Raw genomic sequence first — 20,674 nt, forward strand, 5'->3', positions numbered from 1 at the left:
GAGGGACGCAGAAGGGCGGCGCTTCAGCGGCTGTGGTGGTGCCACAACCGCCTCATGCCGGGCTCACGGGCGGCGTGGGCAAGAGTCTCTCTCTCTCCCCTCCTCTCTCGGGCAGGGAAGGGCCGATGGAACTCCTCGCGCCAGGACGACGGCAGCCCCGACGTGCTGCTTAGCATCCCCTCGAACCAGTGCAGTATCTTAATGTAGTGATTTCCCCCTCTGCATCCCTTTCATAACTCTATTTTTATAAATCATTTGTCCATCCATAGTTCAAATTTTTACTACAAGTTTTCTGTCAATCCTGCCAATGTATGTAACTCTTGACAATAGCTTTTCAACTAAATTATAAACTTTCCCCATTTTTAATGAAAGTGGTCCTTTTCCTGGTTTCTAATTCTGCCTGTAAGCTTTGCCATCTCGACGTCGTTCATCAGTTTTGTCTGCCATTCTTCTTTGGTGGGAGTTGTAGACCCTTAGGGTCATCTAGTCCAACCCCCTGCAAAACACAGTCACTGGCAGACAAAGCAGCATGGCTCCATCAGTGCTGGATTTCTGTATAAGCTAAGCCAAAATCCCTTATTTTGGCTGCTGATCCCTTATTTTCAAGGCTGCTGATCCCTTATTTTCGAGGCTGCTGGTCCCTTATTTTCAAATCTGTAAGTTGACAGCTATGCCCTGAAAGCTTGGAGAGACACTGCCAGTCAGTGTCTGGCAATACTGAGCTAGATGGACCAGTTTCCTACATTCCTCTATTTGGCTTTTGCTGCACTGCCCACGAGGCGGCACCCTTGCTCTGCAACCGAGTCCCAAATTTAGGAGGACTGAACAGGACTTTAAATTTCCACGTTTTCTTACAAATTAACATGCCAGGCTCATTTCAGCCTCCCACCCAAAAAACAGCTCTGCGTTCGTTTAATTGCAAAAAAAGGACTTATTTGCAGAAAGGTTTGGGCTAGGCCCTGGCCTAGAACCCTGGAGAGACAAGGGTTCGAATCCCCATGCAGCCAGTATGTTTGCTGGGGGTAACATCTCTCCAGAGCCTACCCTACAGGGTTGTTGTTGTTGTGATGATAAATACAGGGAGCAAAGCAGCACCCCAGAGGAAGGCTTGCCTGCCCTAAACTATGAATTTAGAAAAACAAAAACAAAACGGTCGTGATGATTATTAAAATTAATACCATTAATCCTGAAAATCAGATTAATCATGTTAATGTGTTTTCAGTGATAAAAAGTTTTATACGATGGTTTTGATAAAATCAATGCTATTACTATTAGCAGCTCATGTTAATGTACTTACAGTTATAATTATTTTATACTTACGATGATCAAAATTAAAACTATCAATATGAATATTTAGCATAATTACACTAATATATTTAGTTGCACTAATATATTTAGTTGCTCTTGCACTAATATATTTCGTTATAATTATTTTATGCTTACAGTTATCAATGTTAATACCGTCGATATGCGTGATTAGGTTAATTACATTAATATATTCATGAGTATAATTATTTTATACTAATCATTACATAGATTAATGATTGGATTATTTATATATTAATATATCCACAATTATTTCATATTGCCGGATTTTAAATCAGTATTATCGATGTGAATCACAATAACAACAGCAATACTAACAACAACAATAATGATAATAATAATATCAATGTATGTACAGTTAGGGTGATTTCCCTCCTACCCCTCCCTTCTCCTCTCCCCGTCAATCAATCCTTGAGGCAGCCAATAGGCGCGCGGGATCCTCCCCCTCCCTCCCCCTCCCCTCGCTCCCCGTGCTGCTGGGCCACACCCCCCCCAGGAGCGCCGCCAATCGGAAGCCTCCCCGGCTGTTGCCGTGGCGACGGCGGGAGAGCGGGCTTGTGCCCGGATGTTGCCTGGTTTCGGCTGGGCCGGCTCCCAAGATGGCGGCGGCGGCGCGGCGAGGGGCGCCCTGAGAGGAACCGGGAGGCGGCGAGGAGGAGGAGGACGAGGAGGCCGCAGCGCGGAGCCGAGAGCGAGCGAGAGAGAAGGCAGGCAGCGGGGAAGGAAGCGGGTGAGCGGGGGGAGTGTTCTCGGGGGTGGCCCACCTTGCGGGGTTGTTGTTGGCGGGGTTCATTTATCGAGATTCCCCCTCTCTTCTCGCCCCCCCCCCACCGGGACGGGGTTCAAATCCTCCTCCCCGTTTTTATCCTCGCCACAGCCCTCCCTGCGAGGTGAGTGAGTGAGTGAGGGGGCGCCAGGGCTGAAGTGGGGAAGGGTGTCAGGATTTGAACCCTGGTCTCTCTCTCTCTCCCCCCCCATCCCCAGGTCTTAGCTACGCCATGCACCCTGTGTAGGTAAAGGACAGGTAAGCGCCCCCCCCCAAGGTCAAAAACCCTCCCCCCCACCCCCTGAGCTTCATGGCTGGGTGGGGATTTGAACCCTGGTCTCTTCCAGGTCTTAGCTACACCATGCACCCTATGTAGGCAAAGGACAGGTAAGAAATGCAGTCATAATAGTAGCAGCCATTCGCATCCCACCCTCTGGTCCAACGAGCTCAAGTTGCCCCCCCCCCCATTTTATCCTCACAATAACCCTCCAAGGTAGGATGGGAGGAGGATAAACGGATGCCCCCCCCCCCACTCTGTGAGTTTCATGGCTGGGTCAGGATTTGAACCCTGGTCTCTTCCAGGTCTCAACTACACCATGCACCCTATGTAGGCAAAGGACTGGTAAGAAATGCAGTCATAATAGTAGCAGCCATTCGCATCCCACCCTCTGGTCCAAGGAGCTCAAGTTGCCCCCCCCCCCCATTTTATCCTCACAATAACCCTCCAAGGTAGGATGGGAGGAGGATAAGCGGATGCCCCCCCCCCCACTCTGTGAGTTTCATGGCTGGGTGAGGATTTGAACCCTGGTCTCTTCCAGGTCTCAGCTAAGCCATGCACCCGGTGTAGGTAAAGGACAGGTAAGAAATCCAGTCATAATAGTAGCAGCCATTCACATCCCACCGCCTGCTCCAGGTGGGATATGTAGCTCTCTGCTCCCCCATCCCCTATTTTATCCTCACAGTAACCCTCCAAGGTAGGATGGGAGGAGAATAAGCTGATGGGTCACCCCCCCCCCGTGAGCTTCATGGCTGGGGGGTGGGATTTGAACCCTGGTCTCTCCCAGGTCTGACGCTCTAACCACTAAGCCAGCACTGGTTCTTTCTGGGGAGTGGAAGAGCAGCGGGGTTTGAGGGGTACTAAGGGGCTGGGCTGGGATTTGTGGTAGGGGGATTTGTGAGAAGCAGCAGAATGTGTGTGTTGGGTGAAGATCGCTGGGTTGGAATTCAGTGTGTGGGGGGGTGTTGTCCTTGGCGGAGAAAGAGGGTGCAATGGGGGATCCTGGGGGGATGGGGACGAGGGGAGGGTTCTACTGACTCGTTTGTGGCATTCGTTAGCTGCCTTTTCCAGCTGAAGCTGAATGTTAAGCCCATGTTCATAATACGATAAAATGCAATGGGAAAGAAGGAACTGCAGTGAAGCCATTTCGTCATCAATGTATATTGGGGGGGGGGCGGGGGGAACACCACCACCTGAGAGAGGCAGGAGGCAAGGCCCCAAGGGCCATCCTAAAAAAGAAGAGGACATTGTCTTGATGACAGGCCTGCAGTGAAGGGGCCACACCACACACCTGCGAGTGTGGAGAGGTGTTGTCCAGGTGCAGTGCTGCAGCTAAAAAGTCCTTGCCCCGTGCCAACCCAACCTCTGGCAATCTCGGCTGAGGACCTTAACACATGAGCTGCTCCCTATAGGGAAAGGGGTCTCTTTTTCTTTATTTAATTTCAATACCACCCTTCATCTGAGGGGTCGCAGGATGGTTTACAATACAAAAAACACAAAAATACACAACGTAATGACAGACAAAACAATGCCCCCACAACCCAAACACAGAATATTGTAGGGATGGCTGCATTAGCTGCTAGAGGGGAGATGAAGCGGGGGCTGCTTGGGGTGGCCTAAGGGTGGACAAGTCACAATGACTGTCTTCTGTCTCCCCCCACCCCACCTCAGTTATGAAACTCTCTTATTATGGGTTGACTTGGGGTGAATTTTCTCCAAGGGGCTCTAAGTGGTGTACATTGTTCTCCCCCTCCCCCTTCAACCCCCACAACAACCCTGTGAGGTAGGTTAGGCTGAGAGGCAGTGACTGGCCTTCAAGATCACCAAGTGTGCTTTGTGGTTGAATGGGATATTGGAACCCTGGCCTCCCAGGTCCCAAACCGGCACTCTTGTCAACTAGACCACACGGTCGTTCTCTAGTTTCTTGCCATTAGACCTTTGTGACAGAACAGGCTATGCATCCGAAGAAATAATGGAAGCAGGTAAAGGTGGCTGTTTATGAAGTAGTGTGGGCATGAAGGGTCAAGGGGGCAGGAGCAAGGAAGCGTGGCATGTGGCTTATAAGAGTTTGGCACGTTCCAGATTCTCCCTCATTCTTTATTCCATAAACAGCATATGTTTTGTACTCACGGAAATGATCAGTCTGTATTTATTGAGCCTGAAATAATGTGCCAACAGTTTTCTGCCGCTGAAAATGGTAAAACACCCTTCTGCTACTCGGCAGGATTGGCCTTCTGCCGTTTCAAAGGCTGTCCTGCAACAGAAACCCTTGTCAACGGAGACAAATAACTACTGTCCAAAAAGCTGCCTGTGGTTATTATGAGCTGCGTATCCAAATTGAGTGAATGTATCAACTAGCCCAGGGGTCAGCAACTTTTTCAGCAGGGGGCCAGTCCACTGTCCCTCAGACCTTGTGGGAGGCCGGACTATATTTTGAAGGGGGGGGGGGGAAGAACAAATTCCTATGCCCCACAAATAACCCAGAGATGCATTTTAAATAAAAGCACAGATTGTGTTCATGTAAAAACACCAGGCAGGCCCCACAAATAACCCAGAGATGCATTTTAAATAAAAGGACACATTCTACAGTACTCATGTAAAAACACGCTGATTCCCGGAACGTCCGCAGGCCGGATTGAGAAGGTGATTGGGCCGGATCCTGCCCCCGGGCCTTAGCTTGCCTACCCATGAACTAGCCAGAGTGGTGTTTGGAGAGCCCATCATAGCCTGAAGGTTGGTCGGCAGGGGGGCAAAGGACATTTCACGTGGGAAGGAATGCCACTTGAAAAAGCAGCAGTTTGGGCTGTGGCATTGCAACACAGCTTATTGCGAGACGAAACGGAACCTTATCCATAACACTTCTTCGCTCGTTTCATTGGGTGGGGCGGAATGCAGGGGGGCACTTCTGCCAGAGTGGCTGTAATCTCTTGGGATGGAGCTTGCATGAACTGACCCCTTTTTCCTATCGTCCATTGAGCAGATGTCTCCAACAAGCGATTTCTAAATCTCCTTCAATTAGCTAGAGTGGAAATGCCTCTAATTGCTGGGAAGTGAAATGCAAGTGAAAATTTAAAAGTGAAGCAAGGCTTGGCCTCTGCCCACCCAGAGACGTTTCTGTTTATGAAGGAGGGTGCCGACCAGCCCCCTTTGGTGGACGTGCTTGAAAAGTATCGCCTTTCTCTAAAAGCATATTGATTGGTGGACGTGCTTCCGGAGGCTTTTCTCTTGGCAGAGTTGCTTCTTCTGATTGATACATCTCGTCCAAATGGACAGAGCGCTGGCTTGTAATTCACTTAGGAAGGGCAATTAATACATCTGGTGTGACGATCAAAGCTCTGCAGCAACACTCCGAGCGAGTGTGTTGTGTTGTTGTAGTTACAGACACCAGCAAGCAGGCTTCTCTTTGCCAAATGTGCAGCCCTGGGGATGTTCCACAGTTGCGGGACAGCCATTGTAAAATTTCCAGGCTGGGAGTGCAGCAAATCCAGGAGGTCCTTATCTAATCTTTTGGCTTGTGACAGAGCTAATTTGGTTTGGGATGGGGGTGTTCCTGTATCATCTGCAAAAGCTTTTTTTCTTCTTTGAAGTGGAGAGATTCCTCTTTTGGTTGTTTAGGATTTCCTACAGCAGCCCACAAGCCACATTCACTTCTTCAAGTGTTTGTATGCGGTTCACAGGCACCTGGAGAATCCATTACTGTAACATAATGCAATAATAGCAAACTCAGATCTCTGAGTGCTGGTCCTTATGTGTCCAAAATGGCACCATCCATGCAAAAGGAGGTACCAGAAGGCTTTGGAATACATGAAGGGCAGGGAGAGGAGGCAAAACAGCCAGTAAGATCTGAGCGTATTCAATGCCATGAGATGCTGGCTCACTGCTTAGAGGCGAGGGAATGGAGTATCCTGGAGCAGGGCATAGCTGGTTAGGGCCCTCAACAGGAACACTCCATACAGCAGTATATTGTTTTAATTCTAGTTCTCATGGTTACAGAAATGTAACTTGAGAAGCAGACTTGGGAAAATAGGATCCGGCCCAAGGACCAAATCCTTATCTCCCCTATGGGCCAAGTTTGACTTGGTGGGCCTTCACCAGCCACATTAGTTAAAATGATGTCCGAAATGTAACTTGTCAGCCGTGTGATACCAATATTTGTATCTTTGTTTTTCAGAACAGCTTAAAAGGGGTGTTTTAACCTGGCAGCAACAGTGTGACATAGATTAGCCAAGAGAATGTCACTTGCCCAGGGCCACCCTCTCTGTCTGGCAGCTTAAGAGGAGTCTGATTTGGGGTTTTCCTGATCCAAGCTAGTACACTACACTAACTGCTAATATCTATCATGGAATCTCTTGGACCTGGTGAGCTGAGCAAGTGATGGAAGAAATCTGCTCCCAATAAACCCTTGCTCAGAATAAAGAGGCGGCCTGTGTGTTCAGGTAGCTCCTTATCAGATGCATTTCTGCAGGCTTGTTTACCCAGTCATGGATCAGATGCTATCTCCAATTAATTGGGGGAACAACCCTTGCCTGCACCAGTAAGGTCTCCCAGGATGTCCCAGGCGTGTAGCTTGACTGAGTGCTGTGTATTGTAGCTCTTTCTTCACAAGGTCACTGGGTTTCTCTACGAAACTGATTTCTATCCACCAGTAGAACTGAGGCTGATACTGATTGTCCCATGATATATGCGAGATGGATGACTCAAAATTGTGTTTGTCTAGGTCTGTAGTAAAAGCGAGTCTAGTCTTGCCAGGAGTTGATTGTCTTCCAGCTCATTTTAACCTCTTTTACCCCTTGGACATGCCAACCAAAAGAGAGGTTTGTTGCAGGGGGTTATGCCCCATGATAATAACTAATCATGGAAGAAATACAAAAGCACTCCCAAAATGTTTCACGAAATTGACAAACCCTCCGATGCAAAAAGCAGATCTGTAGCTCTTGGCCCCTTCTGGCAAGCTGACACTGTTGTGTATAATAACTAGCTTGGAACCACTTCAAAGGAGGAGAGGATCTTTCAGCAAGGAAGCAACCAAAGGAGAACCCAGGGAGACTGAAGATGAAACCATTTGTAAAGCTGGCAATAGTCCCTAAGGCATGTGGCACAATTGCAAATTCTTCATGGGGGACGGAGAATTATTTGGCTTTGAAATGTTTGCTGTTGGAGTTGCCTCTCTACAGATGGTGAGGGCTAGAAACTTGCTGCTTTAAACAAGATGAAAACTAGAATTCTCAGGGTCTAATGAACCCTGGGGCAAAAGAGCCCTGGGGTTGAGCTGTGATTCTTACTGGGTATCTACAAATTTGCCATTTGCTGGAAACCCCCAGCTGCAAGGTTGGAGGGGGAAGAGATGTGATTGACTCTGGCAACGCGAAAGAATGCTTTCAATACGAAGCACCAAACAAGGCCTGAAAGCTAGCCAAGAAGCAGCTTTCTCTTGCCAGCGAAAACATTAACTAATCCCAGCAACATTTTAAAGAAAATGCTCAACTTCTGGTAACGGAACAAACCTGCTGGATGAATAAATATATTGTTCTTTGCCTCTTACAACTCTGGCTGGGGATAAAAAGACTTGTGGAAATAAGACTCCGGAAGCATCGTTGTTGAGTTCAGGAAGCGGACTGCTTGTAGGCAGTGGGAGGAGAGGGGCCTGGCTATGCACAAGGTGGTCCTGTCTAGTATTACCCCAAAGTTCTGGTCATTCAGACTCCCTGCTGTACTACTGCATTTCCCCATATCTCCCAATGTCCTCTCTTTAAAAGATGCTGCTTGCATTGGCCATGAAGATTTGAATGAAAAATTCTGCTTGAGCTTCACTGCTTGTTCTTAGGAGTGAGTAACTTCAGAAGATAGATAGATAGATAGATAATACTTTATTCGGCTATAAGCCCACAAGGTAAAACAAATCAATAAATAAAATAGCATTTTACATTCTAAAATATCAACTAAAATACTTGAACGCATAATCTCCTTCACATTACTTACAATCTCTAGAGTAACTTCAGAACCAAACCCCTTGCCTATTCTTGATCAGAATATGGTTCAGTCTACTCCACCTTTCCAACTCCTAGCAGTGGCCGGCTAGAAACTTACAAGCAAGTGGTATATTCTGTGGTATATTGCCTCTGCATGAGGAGGGTCTCCTTTGTTGTCACAGGGGGTGGAGCCCCTCCCCATGGGAATAAGGTGCCAATGTTGGGGGTCTTTTAATTTGTGTGGAGGAAAAGTGATAAAGGATATAAAATAACGCATGGTCTATCTAGGGGAAAAGGAAGTTTTCATCTGTCTCATAGTACCAGAGCCCAGGACCATCTGATGTGGAAGCTGAATATTAAAAACATGGAATCTTCTGCCACAAGGTGTAGTCACAGCCAGAAAGTTGGATGGCTTTAAAAGGGGTTTAGACCAATTTCTGGATCCGCAATGGCTGTGTTCTGCCTCCACCACCAGGAGTAGGAGGATTCTGAATCCCATTTGATGGGAATCCCAAGTGGGAAGAGCTGAGGTTGCTCTCAGGCCTTACTTATCACAGGGATCTGGCTGGCCACTGTGGGTAACATGATGCTTGACTAGGTGTAGATGAGACCTCTGCTCCATGAATTTATCTAATTTTTTTAAAACCAGAAGCATTTGCTTCCCTCTTAATGAATTCTGTGTGTAAAATTGTACTTAATATTTTCAACTGTTATATGTATAGCTTATTGTTGTAGGGAGCCCAAGAAGAAAGGTCCCTGCCCTGAGATGCTTACGATCTAAAATTTGACCCCGGGGCATCGCTTACCTGGCACCTGTCATTATCAAGGGGGATATTGTTTGGTTTGTTGCTATGCATTTTTGTGGTTTTGTACTGTAAACCGCCCTATGATCCTTCAGATTTCCTCTAAATGTCAGATAGTTGTTTATTTCTTTGACATCTGATGGGGGGGAGGGTGTTTCACAGGGCAGGCACCACTACCGAGAAGGCCCTCTGCCTGATTCCCTGTAACTTCGCTTCTCGCAGTGAGGGAACTGCCAGAAGGCCCTCGGAGCTGGACCTCAGTGTCCAGGCAGAACGATGGGGGTGGAGGCGCTCCTTCAGGTATACTGGGCTGATGCTGTTTAGGGCTTTAAAGGTCAGCACCAACACTTTGAATTGTGCTCGGAAACGTACTGGGAGCCAATGTAGGTGTAACCAAGTGCAGCCTGTATGTAAAAAAAGTCTGCTTTTTTTTTTAAAGTCTTCGTGTTGAAACCTTGCTACTTGATTTTTGTCTTCTTTCAAATGAAAAATTTCATGGTTTTGAGTGGAAAGGAAGAGACGGGGGGGGGGGAGGAGGAAGAGATATTTTTACATCTGAGTTGGAAGTCTCGTTATTTTGCAGAGCCTTATGCTCTAATTTTGAGTGCCTGAAGAACATATGGAAGACTGTCTCTTTGAACATCTATGCTCGAGGGGGGGGGAGTCTCCCATCTGTTCAGTGTACAGTTTGATGTGTTCATGGACTGGACAGGGTGGAAGGCTCTTGCCTGTGCCCTTTGTGCTATTCACAATTTCATGGATGCATATTGATAATGTGGTGGTATGGACAGCCAGGCACCTCAAAATCTGATACCTGGAAGCTTCAATTATTTTTTTTTAAGGCTTGTGCTGCAAGGTGCCTAAGTTTAATTCTATCACCTTAAAAAGCCACTTCTGGTGTCTAGGAATAATTTTAGCTCGTATATATATGTATTTAGAGTGATGTTGAACTTGAATGGCATTACTTTGGTGACTTGCAGATGCAAATAGCCTGACATGTGGAAATGTGATAATTGGGCAGGGGAAGTAGACACAAGACAGATGGGGAGCCTGTTGTCTTAACACTGCAGGAGAAAAACGTAGCCTGGCTGCAATTTTAAGGCAGCGAACTCCGAATTGATTAAAAATGGAAGTACTCTGAGAATCCATTAGACTGTCTGTTGGTATGCCTGCACTTCCAACAATTTAAAGCTGCATTTTCTGCCAGAACGGCACTTGGAGTGACATGCAACACGGCAATGAAATAAAGCAGTAATAAAAAATTCACAAAACACCAACATAATCCTAAAAGCCAAAGACAGATATATGAAGCAGCAGCAGCAGTTAAGAACGGGGCACAGTCAGCCAGAAGGAATTCTTGAAAAAGAAGAAATGTTTTTGCCAGCTGTTGAACGGACAACAAGGAAAGATTTCCTGGGGAAGCAGGCTCTGCAGATGGAGTTGCACCACGACTGTATATGTTGAGTCCCTGCCTCTTCCAGCCACCCCAAATGTATCTCTTGTCAATCTGAGAGAACGGGGCGGGATGTATGGGAGCAGGTGCTTCCTAAGGTACTCAGGACCCCAACCATTTAGGACTTCAAAGCTCAAAACCTGCATATTAGATTACATCCTGGAGCAAATAGGCAGCCAGTGAAGCTTCCCTCTGAAAATCAGATAGTGTCCATACATGGCTTGTAAAACCTCAAGGCAGGTCTGAGGCAGACGGAGGCTGGATGTGCTTGTGCAAGCTTGACCAAGCCCCACCTCCTCATAACGGATCTGTGTTACAGGTGGGAGCCTAGTTATCCTTTGACACTCTTGAGTAATTTATTTTCCATGGGCTTTCAGGGGCTGGGAGAATGGGCAAGTTCAGGGTGGTGGTGGGGCTCTGCCCCCCTGCTCAGCGAACTTGTCCGCTGCCTCCAGTTTTGCCTGTTAGTGCGTCTCTGATCTTCTCTAGCCTGGTTTGTTGCGGTTCCTCTTCCAGGGCATTTCGAAGGTCTGTTCTGAGCATCCATTATGGCACTGAGTCAGTGTCGGGCTCTAGTAGCATGGCAGCCAGGTTTGAGCTCTGTGATCTGCTGGGATGCATTTTGAGAATTCTCTTCTAATGGTAAGCGGTAGGAAAATATTATTAAGTTAACTAAATGAACTGTATAGATTACATACCCCTAGCCTCGTCTTCTAGATGCTGTAGGTCTTGAAGCCAATTGGGGATCAGGCGGTTTTGTGAATGGATCCCCCAAATCCAAGGTCTCATTGCTGACTCTCTCTCTCCACCCGCCCCGCAATGGTGTGGGCAGCACTGGAATGTTAATGGCTTGCCCATTTCTACCGTGAATGACTTTTTTGTTGCTGTTGTGCAAGAAATTTCCTGGCTACCCAACCTTGCCTCTTGCCCTCGAGTTCAACTGCACCTGCGTCTCTTAATAAAAGCAGATTTTCTCTGGCACGGAGGAATTTGCAAAGTGGAGTCAGGCAGTCTGCTTTTAAAAAACAACCGCTATGCATCGTCCTTGTGCAGCCGATATCTCCCGGCAGTTCTCCCAGCTTGCGCAAGGCTTTGCTCAGGATTTGGGCCTTGCTTTTCTCCAAGGTTTCCATAATTGTTAAGATGGAAGTGTGCTGCTTTAACTGTGCTCTTCTTCCTCCATCCCTCCCCCCCTCCTTTTCTCTCCAGGCTTAATGGGAACACACTCATTCAGGAAAGAAAAGAGAGGCAATTTCTGAATGCTTTGCTGATTTGGCTAATCCCAGATAGCTAATTCTCTTGTATGGGCCCAGTGAGGCAGGCTGCTGCGTAAGTCCCAAACACAGCTCAGCAGCAGCATTTGTGCACCCGCATTGGGGGAAAAATATCTTTGTGCTGCTTTGCTCTCCTCCAAGGAAGAAAACCTCTGCTTTTTGCTGGCACCTGCCCCCTTTATGTGGCTTTAATGGGAGATTTCAGAACTAGGCTTGCTGCAGAGAGGATATTAGGGGGGGCAGGAACCCCCAGCTCTCAGGGCCTTAGACTTCCATAATCCCACCCTTCTCATATTCCTCACCTTGTTGTTCTTTAACCCTTTGAGTTAGCTCCTTGAAATAGCTGTGGTGTTCTGGTGAAGCGCAGGGCAGCCTCCGTTCCTTTAAGAAGATTCCAAAAAGACAGACAGCTGTGTTGATCTATTATTTTGCTTACACCCACAGAGCAAGAGCACTGAGCAGAAGGCCCAATTTATTAGAATCAGCACAGCTGCATTCCTGAGTGTGATTCCCTGGGAGGGAGCACCACTGATCTCAGAGGTGTTGACTTCTGGCTGAATCGGGTCAACAAGATACTCAGCCAGCTGACTTTCAGTCTCTAGTTTTTAACTGGAATTGCAGACCATCTTCCGAATAATTACTACTGTTTGAAATGCTGATGTGAAGTTAGGAGCTGCATCAGATAAAAGGAATGGGCCAGACCTCTTTGTGATTGTTGTCTTCATTCTCAGGCTGCTTCTATGCTAATTTGTCTGTCTGTCACGCAATTAAACTGGAAAGTTTCATTATCTCTTTATTTGCTTCCCAGTAACTGTAGTGCTTGTGCAGGTGAGTTCACTGCTCCTGCTCTAATAATAATAATAATAATAATAATAATAATAATAATAATAATAATAATAATAATTTATTATTTATACCCCGCCCATCTGGCTAGGCCTCCACAGCCACTCTGGGCGGCTTCCATAGAAACCAAAAATACAGTAAAATATCACACATTAAAAACTTCCCTGAGCAGGGCTGCCTTAAGATGTCTTCTGAATGTCAGATAGTTGTTTATCGCTTTGACATCTGCTGGAAGGGCGTTCCACAGGGCAGGCGCCACTACCGAGAAGGCCCTCTGCCTGGTTCCCTGTAGCTTTGCTTCTCGCAATGAGGGAACCGCCAGAAGGCCCTCGGGCGCTGGACCTCAGCGTCCGGGCAGAATGATGGGGGTGGAGATGCTCCTTCAGGTATACTGGACTGAGGCCGTTTAGGGCTTTAAAGGTCAGCACCAACACTTTGAATTGTGCTCGGAAACGTACTGGGAGCCAATGTAGGTCTTTCAAGACCAGTGTTATATGGTCTCAGCGGCCGCTCCCAGTCACCAGTCTAGCTGCTGCATTCTGGATTAGTTGTAGTTTCCGGGTCACCTTCAAAAGTAGCCCCACGTAGAGCGCATGGCAGTAGTCCAAGCGGGAGATAACCAGAGCATGCACCACTCTGGTGAGACAGTCCGCAGGCAGATAGGGTCTCGCCGTACGTACCAGATGGAGCTGGTAAACAGCTGCCCTGGACACAGATTTGACCTGTGCCTCCATGGACAGCTGTGAGTCCAAAATGACTCTCAGGCTGTGCACCTGGTCCTTCAGGGGCACAGTTACCCCATTCAGGACCAGAGAATCCTCCATACCTGCCCGCCTCCTGTCCCCCCAAAACAGTACTTCTGTCTTGTCAGGATTCAGCCTCAATCTGTTAGCCGCCATCCATCCTCCAACCGCCTCCAGACACTCACACAGGACCTTCACCGCCTTCACTGGTTCTGATTTAAAAGAGAGGTAGAGCTGGGTATCATCCGCATACTGATGAACACCCAGCCCAAACCTCCTGATGATCTCTCCCAGTGGCTGCATGTAAATGTTGAAAAGCATGGGGGAGAGGACAGAACCCTGAGGCACCCCACAAGTGAGAGCCCAGGGGTCTGAACACTCATCCCCCCCACCACTTTCTGAACACGGCCCAGGAGGAAGGAGCGGAACCACTGTAGGACAGTGCCCCCAGCTCCCAGCCCCTCAAGACGGTCCAGAAGGATGTTATGGTCGATGGTATCAAACGCCGCTGAGAGATCCAGCAGAACTAGGAAACAGCTCTCACCTTTGTCCCTAGCCCGCCGGAGATCATCGACCAGTGCGACCAAGGCAGTTTCAGTCCCATGATGAGGCCTGAATCCCGACTGGAAGGGATCCAAATGGTCCGCTTCTTCCAGGCGTGCCTGGAGTTGTTCAGCAACCGCTGAAGATAAACGCCCAGAAGGATCTGCACTTCTCTGCATTTCCCCTCCTCCACTTCACCAGTGATTGAAGCAACATCTCTTGTGCAAGCTGCTCTTGGAAATAAAATGCTGCAGAGCGGGGGACTCCTGCCCTTCGAGCCGATAGCCTCTGAGAGATGCACACTTAAGCCCAGGAACTGCAGAGGAAAAGGAAGCTCAAACCTCCCTCTCATGTGATTAAAGGTAAAGGTAAAGGGACCCATGACAGTTAAGTCTAGTCGTGAACGACTCTGGGGTTGCGGTGCTCATCTCGCTTTACAGGCCGAGGGAGCCGGCGTCCAGCCTCCGGGTCATGTAGCCAGCATGACTAAGCCGCTTCTGGCGAACCAGAGCAGCGCATGGAAACGACGTTTACCTTCCCGCCGGAGCGGTACCTATTTATCTACTTGCACTGTGTGCTTTTGAACTGCTAGGTTGGCAGGAGCAGGGACCAAACAACGGGAGCTCACCCCGTCGCGGGGATTCGAACAGCCGACCTTTCAATCGGCAAACCCAAGCAGCACAGTGGTTTAACCCACAGCGCCCCTCTCATGTGATTAGTCTGCTGCATATATCTTCAGGTTCCTCGTTTATTTTACCATGCCAGTTGCCTCCCCTGCCCCCTTTCACGTTCCTGCCACAGAGGTCTGCGTGCCCATGGTGAACTTGCCAGCATTGCTACATCCTTGACCTTTTCTCCTTGGCTTTGCCCCAGAAAACCAAAGACAAGTGTTTGGGAAACTTTATTCTCCTATGTGGTGCTATCTGCATACAGGCACGGGGTGGAATGCAACGATTGTCTCATCTTGCTGATGGGAGTCCGACAGGGAGAGGTGTGTAATCTGTCAGCCTGTTAAATGTAATTTTTGAGTCCGGTGGAGAAAGAGAAGAGCAGAGGCCCAATCGCCGAAGCAAGGTACCTCTTCCAGGTGTGTGGCTTCATGGTTAGGCCCAGGGCAAGAGCCTCACACATGAGTGAGCTGCATATGCAAGTGAACCAAAGGGCCAGTTTGGTACAGTGGTTGGACTAGGATCTGGGAGACCATGGTTCAAATCCAGCCCCATTCGGCCATGACACTCATTGGGTGTGACCTTAGGCCAGTCGCTGCTTCTCAGCCTAACCTACCTCACAAGGTGGGGATTAAATGAGATGGGGCAGAATTGTGTACGCCACCTTGAGCTCATTAGAGGAGAAGATTGGGATATACGGTATGTTGTCGTTGTTGTTTAGTTGTTTAGTCGTGTCCGCCTCTTTGTGACCCCATGGACCAGAGCACGCCAAGCACTCCTGTCTTCCATTGCCTCCCGCAATTGTGTCAAACTCATGCTGGTAGCTTCAAGAACACTGTCCAACTATCTCATCCTCTGTCGTCCCCTTCTCCTTGTGCCCTCCATCTTTCCCAACATCAGGGTCTTTTCCAGGGAGTCTTCTCTTCTCATGAGGTGGCCAAAGTCTTGGAGCCTCAGCTTCAGGATCTGTCCTTCCAGTGAGCACTCAGGGCTGATTTCCTTCAGAATGGAGAGGTTTGATCTTCTTGCAGTCCATGGGACTCTCAAGAGTCTCCTCCAGCACCAGAATTCAAAAGCATCCATTCTTCGGTGATCGGCCTTCTTGATGGTCCAGCTTTCACTTCCATACATCACTACTGGGAAAACCATAGCTTTTACTATATATACAATATAAACTTGTGAATTGTGTGTGGTCCTAATAGTGCTGCTTGTTTGCACCTCTTGCTCTTAATCCAGATATCTAGGAAGTCTCTGGAAATTCCAGAAACGTCCTCGCTCTCAGCTTCATGCTAATCCACTGCTGGAGTGCACAGAGTTCCTAGGAATTTTCCTGTGCTTGAGATGGTTCAGTTGTTGCCTCGTTTCTGTGTTTCCCTTCCTTTGTTTACATTGTGCTTTGAAAAGTAATGAGGGTTTTGAATGTTGGGGACATGTTTGAATGAGCAAATTCTGGCAGACTCTCTCTGACATAGCCAGCCTTGCAGGAGGGAACTCGGAGTATTTAGAGTGAAAATGACAAGGCAATTGTCAGGAATTACTTTAATGGGTAGGAATTAGTTTTAAATTATTCGCATTATAAATAGCTGGTATCTTAGTTCCTGGCTCTGAAGCAAGCAAGATGGAATGATGTGTCACAGAAAGGAAAGGATGTGATTAATAAAACGAATCTTAGTTAAACTAGCACAAAACACACACACACACACACACAGAGAGAGAGAAAAGCTTGATAAATCAATTAGATTCATCCATTTCCCTACAGATCTGCCTTTAAGTCATTCTACAGGAGTTGGCTGAGACTTGCAGAGCTTTGTGGGATGGGGGAGAGAGAAGATGCTCAAGAATTAGGCTGCATCTTTTAAATATATATTGACACCTACTTTACAGAGGAAAATAGGGGAGAGCTGACACTTCCTAGATTTTCTGTAGTGGGGAGGTGCCATTCTTTAGTGGAGAAGTTGTCCCAGCGCCATTGTGGTTGAGATGAGCAACAAGTGAGGAAAGGGAGGAGTTGTTTAGCAGCAGAACCTTCCCCTTAGACTCACTTAGATATTTTTAAGTAATGTGTATGCATCCCGCTAATGAAGATTAGTAGCAATTGCTGTGAGTTCCACCAAACTCTCCTTCCCTCCCATCCCACGTGTGTGTTTTTAGCAGGGAAAATATGCTGTAATTTTGGTAACGATGTAAAGAGCTAATTAAGGGTCTTGCTCAATCAACTAGCAGCTTAATTACCACCAAATAGTAATCGCTTGCGGAAGCGCTGCTGCCGCCACAAGTCCTGTGACATTTATGGTTCTGCACCTGAGGGCGTTGTGCAAAATGGGGAAAGGACACCCCCTTTTAAAAGGCCCGTCGCAACTGGGATTTCTGGAGGAGGTGGGAGGAATCTGCTGAGGATTGTGATTCCTTAAACATCCACATCTTCCCTTTCCTCTGGGGAGTGCACAGGGTGGCCTAGATGGGCCTCCTACAGGGAGGTCTGCTATTCAGACACCACTCAGACTGTCTTTGCCCCCACAAGGCGCCTTCTGACCACCTCTTTGGCCGTTCAAAGCAAAACAGTAAACCCCTGTAAGGGGCGGGGGGAGAGTGACTTTTCCTTGCATATTTTCCTTGTCTTCAAATATTCCTCCCTGGACCATTGCTCACTGGCAGAAGATCCCGGCTTCCACCCTCAACATTTTCCAGCAGGGCTGGGTCAGGCTCCTGTCTGAAACCCTGGACTGCTGATGCCAGGTGCTGTGTAGACAATGCAGACTTAACTGGACCAGCGGCCTGACTGTGTACAATGCAACTTCCTGTCTGGCTTGTCTAACCTGACAGCACCACTGCTGTTTGTGTGTGGAGGGCTGGACCAGCATTTCCGTGGTTCAACCTTCCCTCCCAGTTCCTGTGGCCCCAGGGAAGGCTTTGAGCCTGGTTTTTCCACCAGAGGCATCCCTGCCACAAGGCAAGGTGAGATGGTCACCTCCAGTGGTAAATTTTGGGTGGCCGAGTGAGGGAGAGGGACTTGACCCAGGGCACAGGGTTGGGTTTTCATTTCTATGCTGCCTCAAAACAGCTGGATCGCATTCTGTGTTTTAAAGGATGCGCTCTGTCCCACTCAAGCCCCCTAAAGAACCGCCTTCTGGCAGTTCCCTTGCTGCATGAAGCCAAGTTACAGGGAACCAGGCAGAGGGCCTTCTTGGTACAGTGGTACCTTGGGTTAAGTACTTAATTCGTTCCGGAAGTCCGTTCTTAACCTGAAACTGTTCTTAACCTGAAGCACCACTTTAGCTAATGGGGCCTCCTGCTGCTGCTGCGCTGCTGGAGCACAATTTCTGTTCTCATCCTGAAGCAAAGTTCTTAACCCGAAGAACTATTTCTGGGTTAGCGGAGTCTGTAACCTGAAGCGTATGTAACTTGAAGCGTATGTAACCTGAGGTACCACTGTACTGGCACTCGCCCTGTGGAACTCCCTCCCACCAGATGTCAAAGAGAAAAACAACTACCAGACTTTTAGAAGACATCTGAAGGCAGCCCTGTTTAGGGAAGTTTTTAATGCTTAACAGACTATTGTACAGTGGTACCTCGGGTTAAGTACTTAACTCGTTCTGGAGGTCTGTTCTTAACCTGAAACTGTTCTTAATCTGAAGCACCATTTTAGCTAATTGGGCTTCCTGCTGCTGCCGCGCCGCTGGAGCACGATTTCTGTTCTCATCCTGAAGCAAAGTTCTTAACCGGAGGTAATATTTCTGGGTTAGCAGAGTCTGCAACCTAAAGCGTATGTAACCTGAGGTACCAGTGTATTTTAATATTTTGTGGGAAGCCTCCCAGAGTGGCTGGGGAAACCCAGCCAGATGGGTGAGGTATAAATTAATTAATTAATTAATTATTATAAAATGCCATAGACTGGTCCTGGAGGCCACGTGACTGCTGAAGCGCTGGTCCCCAGAGTGCAGCGGCCGGCCTGCTCTTGAGGTGGGATAGCTGGAGAGGCCTGTGTCAGATCTCTCTGCATTCCTGGCATGCCTGCTGGTCCCCCTGCCTCCCTCCTATGCCCCTCTTTCCTTTGAAGGCTGCTCAAGCGCTGACTGCAATTGGCTGGGGCCTCCTGCATCTCTCAGAGCTGCAGTCCATGCAGAGGCTTGTGTATGTGTGTGTGTGTTGAGAGATGATAGACCTCTTGTTGCCCTCCCTCCTTGTTTAATGCCTGCATCTACCCATTTGCCTTTTGGGCATGCTAATCCCTAGAACATGGGTAGGCAAACTAAGGCCCGAGGCCCATATCCGGCCCAATCACCTTCTAAATCTGGCCTGCGGACGGTCCGGGAATCAGCGTGTTTTTACATGAGCAGAATGTGTGCTTTTATTTAAAATTCATCTCTGAGTTATTTGTGGGGCCTGCCTGGTGTTTTTACATGAGAGAATGTGTGCTTTTATTTAAAATGCATCTCTGGGTTATTTGTGGGGCATAGGATTTCGTTCACACCCCCTCAAAAAAAATAGTCCAGCCCCCCATAAGGTCTGAGGGACAGTGGACCGGCCCCCTAGAATCATAGAATCATAGAATCCTAGAGTTGGAAGAGACCACAAGGGCCATCGAGTCCAACCCCCTGCCAAGCAGGAAACACCATCAGAGCACTCCTGACATATGGTTGTCAAGCCTCTGCTTAAAGACCTCCAAAGAAGGAGACTCCACCACACTCCTTGGCAGCAAATTCCACTGTCAAACAGCTCTTACTGTCAGGAAGTTCCTTCCTAATGTTTAGGTGGAATCTTCTTTCTTGTAGTTTGGATCCATTGCTCCGTGTCCGCTTCTCTGGAGCAGCAGGAAACAACCTTTCTCCCTCCTCCCCTCCCTGCTGAAAATGTTTGCTGACCCCTGCCCTAGAGAGAGGAATGAAATCAGAAGGTGCCTGACTCTTTGAGAGGGAGGGAAGTGAGTGCATTTTGCTGGACCAGCGATGTCCAGAAGCCCAGTTTGGCACAGACCCATTCTGAGCTTGGCTTTTCCGAGGTCTCTCTCTGGTGTCCCGATGGCAAAAGCTCTGGGGCAGAATATTTCAGCGCCTCTTGAGCAAAGCTGGCAGCCAGACTCTTAGTGTCTGATAGTTCTCAGATATGACTAATAGAGAGTCACTGTCCTGACAGCAGATGTGAGGGATTTCATAGGTCACTCTGCACACTCTTATCTGGTTACAGGGGAAAGAGTTTCCGCTGGTAAGAGAGGAGGGAATGCTTTTGAGGCCAGTGGGCTTGAATGGGCAAAGCCTGCCTGAACCTTGAAGCTCACAGGGAGCCGGGTGCAAATCACTATTTCAGTTCGAACTGTATTTGAGGATATATCAGACATGTTCTGGCCTGCGGGAAGCAATAATTTCTTCTAGAGCTCTGATCTTACATCACAAGAGCCCACTGGATCAGACCAATGGCCCATCCAGTCCGTTATCCTGTTCTCACATTGGCTGACAAAATGCTCATGGTAAGCAGAACCCGAGCACAAGAGCCTTTTCCCTTCCTGTGGTTTCCAGCAATTGCTATTTGAAAGCTCGAACTGTGAAGGCAGAGCATAGTCATCATGGCAAATAGCTATCAATACCCCTCCTCATCATTTGTCTCAATCTTTTAGAGCCATCTAGGTTGGTGCCCATCACTGTCTCCTGTGCAAGCGAGTTCCATAGTTTAACAATCTTCAGCTGGTGTGTCTGGACCCCTTACTGGGTCAGGCGGGTCGCAACAGGAGCACCAGCACCATTCAAAGGTGGAGCCCTGGGTTTGAAAAGGTTGAAGACTACTGGTCTAGAGAGCTGGTAGGAAAGGTCTTGTAAGCAGGATGGGAATGAGTAGTGAGGTGAGGTGAGAATATTATCTGCTAGAAAACTCTGCAGAGAATATTCTCTGCAAACTGTAAATTCTAATGTAAGAACCAATTTTACAACCCACATTAAAAAAATCTAGTAAATAATAAGTCAAGCTGTGATATTGACAGTGTAAGTAATGAAAAATGATTTTTTTGATCCAGTTACA

General features: G+C 47.9%; 1 protein-coding gene across 5 annotated transcripts in view; it reads left to right on the top strand.

Annotated features, from left to right (window-relative positions):
• The first annotated feature begins 1,905 nt into the window (after positions 1-1,905).
• Positions 1,906-20,674, top strand: part of PAK4 (p21 (RAC1) activated kinase 4) — an 85,296-nt gene continuing 66,527 nt past the window's right edge. For 3 of the 5 annotated variants that reach the window (XM_083753796.1, XM_083753792.1, XM_083753797.1), the window contains exon 1: positions 1,906-2,033. The gene's annotated coding sequence lies outside the window, so the exon portion shown is untranslated. Of the gene's footprint in view, positions 2,034-2,886; positions 2,951-8,173; positions 8,196-20,674 lie in introns of those variants that run through there. The other 2 variants (XM_083753794.1, XM_083753795.1) reach the window with 2 other exon arrangements.

Source organism: Podarcis gaigeae, assembly GCF_964106915.1.
Source record: "Podarcis gaigeae genome assembly, chromosome: 8".
NCBI lineage: Eukaryota > Metazoa > Chordata > Lepidosauria > Squamata > Lacertidae > Podarcis > Podarcis gaigeae.